We start from the raw sequence: 6094 nt of genomic DNA, 5'->3' as shown, positions 1-6094 counted from the left end.
TTTCAGTTCCATTGTTTCTGGGGTCAGTCAGTGACCTGGGAAAAAAGTCTCCTTTAAACGGTTAACTCGGCTAACTTGGCTAACTCGGAAGAGGATGGGAAAGTATTGTTTCTCTCCATTCCTGCACCTGAAAAGCTTGCGGAGGAGGGGGAAGGGTTGAACGGGGGTGGGGGATGGGGGGGGAGCTGAGCTGAGAGACTTTGAAACCACTGAGCTTGACAGAAATTTACCAGCTTCAGCACACCCTCCTGGACACTCTAGTGTTCATTGAGACAGCAGGACCCAAAAGCAGTTGCTGCGGACTTGAAGCCTGGAGGAATGGATTACAATGCTTCCTAACCTACTGTCTGTTGCTTAGTTTTGTTTAGTTTTATTTGAGATAGAGTGTTATATAGCCCAGGCTGACCTGGGGCTTAAACTGTAGTAGAGAATGACTTTGAAGTAAAATAAAATAAAACTCGATATTGGAAATTCTCAGACAGCAAACCAGAAAAATACTTTACCTCAAGTTGTTGAAGTTGCTGGGGGCCAAGAGCAGACAGAAGAGTCGGGAACAACCCTACTCCCACCGCTGAGTCCAACAAGAGCACCAGGCTACACAACCATAACGTCTATGTGGAGGGCTTAGCTCAGACCCATGCAGGCTTCATGATTGCTGCTTCAGTCTCTGAGAGCCCCTGTGAGCTCTGCTTACTTGATTCTATGGGAAGACTGGCACATTTGAGTCCTTGCTGACCGTTTCCAGGATGTTACCTGATTGTCCCTGCTTCTGACACCGATGCCACCTGAAGTCTTTGGCACCCAGTACCTCTGGTCCTGAATCACTCTGTCTCCTGCCTGTCTCACTAGCTTTTTTTTTTTTTTCCGTTTTATTTTTTGTTCTTACATCGGGTCCACCCAAGTTAGCCATAATAAACTCCGTAACTCAAGACCCTTCTCTTTAATTTCATCCATGAGATTCCTTCTGCCGGGGACCATGCATTAGTACATGATGTCTTCGCAGGCCATTATTCTGCCCACCACACCTGCCCTAGGAATCACTAACATGTCACTCCTCCTGCTTTCCACCTCTCCCTCGAACTCAGAGTGCCTTAGATCTGGCACAGGCTGAGATCTGGCTCCACCAGTTGCATATATGTGTCTGTCCTTCTGACTGGACCTCCCCCACCCCTTCTGATCACTCGCTTCAATCCTCAAGGACCCAGATCATAGCTAGACAGTATCCCCTGCATTAGAGTGGTTGTGTTTTCAAGTCTGATTCATCATCAGTGAGTACACACTCATACCCATTGTGTAGGGCCAGGAAGCAGTAGGTGGTTATTAAACCTTGTAGGATACAGAGGTAGACCACCCAAAAGCCTAATAAAGCTTTGTCTTCAATGTCCTTCACTTTCAGACCTTGAAAAAAGTCCAAGGAATATAGCTACAGGAAAATGTAGTTGTGAAAAACCTGTCCTCTCTCACATGTGCACAGCATGGTAAACTTGTAGTGCGCATGCAGACAAACACACACACACACATTAACAATATTGTCAGCAACCCATGTGTAACATTTATGCAACATTGTCAATAATGGGTTAAGAAAAACAAAATAATTTTCCCAAGTAATCAACAACTAAAACCAAATTTCTATATTAGAGAGAGAAGGCTGAATTATCTTCAGTCTCAGTATGAAAAGCGTGTCATCTGCCAAATTATAAGTTGGTTACTCCGTTTTCAAAATATGATTTTTTTTTTAAGTATAGAATAGAGTTTATTTAGGGCATGGGAAGGGAAGGGAGAGAGAGAGAGAGAGGAGAGGAGTAGAGGCCAGCCACAAACACTTGGAGAGAGAGGAGGGAGGGGGAATGGTGAGAGAGGGACAGAGAGGGGAGAGAGTAAGAGGGTGAGAGGAAATATACACTTTTTTTGTTTGTTTGTTTGTTTTTTGTTTTTTGAGACAGGGTTTCTCTGTGTAGCCCTGGCTGTCCTGGAACTCACTCTGTAGACCAGGCTGGCCTCAAACTAAGAGATCTGCCTGCCTCTGCCTCCCAAGTTGTGAAAAACCTGCCCTCTCTCACATATGCACACCATGGTAAACCTGTAATGCACATGCAGACACACAACCCAGCTACACATTTTTTTTTAAATTATTTTAGGGATTGGAGAGATGTCTCAGTGGTTGCTGAGTGCTCATTGCTATTCTGTAAGTAGAGCTCTTCAATTCCCAGCACCCATATGGTGATTCACAACCATCTGTGACTCCAGTCCTAGGGGGTCCAACACCTCTTCTAGCTTCTTGGGCACCAGATATACATGTGGTACACAGACATGCATGTAGGCAGAACACCCATACCCACAAAATAAAGGGTAGGAAATTTTTAATTTGTTGTTGTTGCTATTAATTTATTGTTTGAGGTGGGGGGTCTCACCATGTAGCTTTGCCTAGGCTGAAACTCACTCTGTAGACCAGACTGGCCTTAAAGTCCTAGAGATCCACCTGTCTCTGCCTCTTGAGTGCTGACATATGCCTGGCTAAGCTTCATCATTTTAGTTTTAATTGTATGTACATCTGTCTGTGGGTATGTGCACATAAGTTTGGGTGACCAAGCCAGGCAGTGGTGGCACATGCCTTTAATTCCAGCCCTTGGGAGGCAGAGGCAGGCAGATTTCTGAGTTTGAGGCCAGCCTGGTCTACAGAGTGAGTTCCAGGACAGCCAGGGATACACAGAGAAACCCTGTCTCAAAAACAAAAGGCGGGGGCTGGTGAGATGGCTTAGCAGGTAAGAGCACTGACTGTTCTTCCAAAGGTCCTGAGTTCAAATCCCAGCAACCACATGGTGGCTCACAACCACCCATAATGAGATCTGACCCCCTCTTCTGGTGTGTCTGAAGACAGCTACAGTGTACTTATTTATAATAATAAATAAATCTTTAGAAAAAAAGTTTGGGTGACCTTAAAGTCTAGGGGTGTCAGAACCCCTGGAACTGGAGTTACAGTGAGTTGTCATTCATCTGACATGCTGAGAACTTCATTTAGGTTCTCTGGAAAAGCAGGACATACTCAACCACCAAGCTGTCTCTCCAACCAAAACTGTTTATGTATATTGTGTGTGTGTGTGTGTGTGTGTGAGAGAGAGAGAGAGAGAGAGAGAGAGACAGACAGACAGACAGAAAGACAGAGACAGAAACAGAGAGAGAGACAGAGACAGAGAGACACAATGAGACAGAGAGAGACAGACAGAGTCAGCGAGAACCTGGGCAGGCCAGTGTATGCCCAACAGTGAAACTGTGGAGGTCTGAGGGTAAATTTCTGGGAGTCAGTTCCTCTCCTTCCACCTCATTTTGAGGCAGTCTCTCTTGTTTCCCTTACTACAGTGCGTACAGGCCCATGTGCTCCTGGTTGCCAATTTTCCTGCCTCTGCCTCTCATCTCATAGAAGTGCTATGCTTTTTCAAGACAGGGTTTCTCTGTGTAGCCCTGGCTGTCCAGGCATACCAGGCTGGCTTCAAACTCACAGAGATCCACCTGCCTGAGGACTGGGATCAAAGGTATGTGCCACCACCGCCCATCGAAGTGCTAGGCTTTTTTATGAATACCACTGCATCTAGATTTCATGTGAGTTCCTGGGACTGACTCGTGGACAGGTTTACACAAGCAAGTATTTCTACCTGCTGAACCATCTCCCTGTTTACAGTTATCTTATGTAGAAACCACCACCCCTTTAATCCCAGCACCTAGGAGGTGGTAAGGGCAGACAGAGTTCAAGACCAGCTTGGTTTCCATGGTGTGTATGAGGTTACCAGGGCTACGTACCAAGGCTCTGTCTTAAAACAGAGTGAACCAAGACCCTAAGCTGTAGTAGGGGAAGCACGCAGGGATGTCAGGAGCAGGGGAAGCATTGCGGGGATGTCAGGAGTCAGGAGTGGGATGTCAGGAGCAGGGGAAGCATGCAGGGATGTCGGGAGTTGCCACAAATGGTTGTTTTATTTTGTTTTGTTTTGTTTTGATCTACTATCACAACATTCGTCAAGTTAAAGCCCCTTTTAAAGCCAGGTGTTGGGGCATGTACTGTAATGCTGACACCTGGAAAGAGAAAGCATGGGAAGGCGGCGAGTTCAAGTCCAGCCAGGGCCACAGGGTTTGGACTCTGCCTCAAAAAGCACAAACATGGCCTCTTTTAAACTTGTGGTTCTTCTCATTTCGTTTCTTGTCAGAGAAATCAAAGCCAAGGCCTCTGTATGCTAGGCACATGCTGTGCCGCTGAGCCCCAGTCCCAGCCCTTTTCTCGTTACTTTGATATAATTCTGCTTCTCTTTGAGTTTGTAATTGGAATTCCCTTTTCTAAAACACAGTACTCTAAAAATGTGGACTCCCCAGGGACCCAGTCAACCCGTTCACCCATGGTAGAGGGAGGAGTGGGGGAGGGGGTTCTTTTGAGGTAGCTCAGTTCTCTCATTCTTACTATAGGAACCTTTGAACTGTTCGGACAAGAGCGTCTGACATTGCCACACAAGTCAAGGCAGATCGGGATGCCTGAGTGGCCTGAGCTTAGGGCCCTAGGGGCCTGAGCTGGGAGGATGAGGATGGGGTTAGCATTGGGAGTCTGGAAAGGAGTCAAGGATCTAAGGACTGGCAACTACTGGGGACCCAGAGCAGTGATCCCTTGGAAACAGAGGCATGCCAAGACGGACAAGGAAGCCAGCTGGTTTCTGGTGGTAGGCCTTATGTCCTGATTTCACCTGTCCTCCTCCCTGAGATGAGGCAAGGACAGAGCTAGAAACAAAGGAGTGGGTACTACCCCACTGAGGGGGCAGTGATTCCCGGGGTGACCTGCCCACCTATCCTGTGCACTGTAGCTTCAACAAACCTGCTGCCTCTAACAGTGGAAACAGGCCAGAGTTTAGACCGTCCCTCACACACACACAGGCTGGCACCCGCTGACTATCTGTGGAGGGCTGTGCAGGAGGAACTTATGGAATGCAGCCCACTGGTTAGCACAACCACGATGGCTCCTTCCTCCTTCTCCCTCATAGTCCCCACCTGCGACTCCCAGCCTGGTAACTCAAACTCCACTTTTCCCTATTCTCCCCAGTAACTGGTCATGGCCATTTTTTGCCTGCTTGCATGTCTGTGTGAAGGTGCCAGATTCTCCTGGAGCTGGAGTTACAGTCATGAGCTGCTGGGTGGGTGCTGTGAATTGAACCCAGGTCCTCTGGAAAAGCAGCCAGTGCTCTTAACCACCTCTGAGCCATCTCCCAGCCCCTAACCAATGGTTTTAAATTGGGGAGTAAGGTTTGCACAACAAAGGCTGGTGAGTGTGGGAATTTGCTCGTCTTTTGGGGCGACCAAAATATAGCATATGAATACAAGCAGTACCAGACAAAACCCCAACATTTCCCCCTTTTTGTCTGAATAAAAAGGCTTTTTCTCATAATAATAAACAATATACAATAGGAACAAATATGAAACAATCATGAAAACTGTCAGGTAGGAGTTACATCCACAATGTCCAGTCCATTTATATTTGGCAACTTTAGAGAAAGCATTCTATCACCTATCCTATACTGGTGAGTTCAGAGTGTTTTATCTAAATCATTTTCTATCATAACTTGTATTCTAATCCAAAAACCCCTTCTTAGGTCCTAAAACAACTTAAGCTTAATTGTGAGAGTATAACTACCTAGCTCTCAACTCCGTCAGAGACCCGAGAAAGGATGAATGTTAAAACCCTCTGTCCTCTTCCCTGAGAACTGTGTGTCCCGAGGGCTTCATGCTGTCCTGCAGTTCTGCTCTGCTTGCTGCCCTCACATTCCTCTTAATCTAAGAATTATATGAAAATTCAAAGGGGCTTCCAGTTCCTCACTGGGCAGTATCTCTGGCACTCACAATAATCATGCTTGATCTTGTCCAGGAATTACTGCTGGAGCAGATTACTGATTCTATGACCACCCCAGAGAAGAACGTAGAGATGTAGATTGTCAGCAACGACCAGACTGTTAGCATTTGGAAAAATAAATTGCTAGTGAGCACCAGGCAGTGGTGGCGCACACCTTTAATTCCAGCACTTGGGAGGCAGAGGCAAGCAGATTTCTGAGTTCGAGGCCAGCCTGGT

Source organism: Mastomys coucha, unplaced genomic scaffold (genome assembly GCF_008632895.1).
Source record: "Mastomys coucha isolate ucsf_1 unplaced genomic scaffold, UCSF_Mcou_1 pScaffold23, whole genome shotgun sequence".
NCBI lineage: Eukaryota > Metazoa > Chordata > Mammalia > Rodentia > Muridae > Mastomys > Mastomys coucha.
This window is presented reverse-complemented; position numbering follows the sequence as displayed.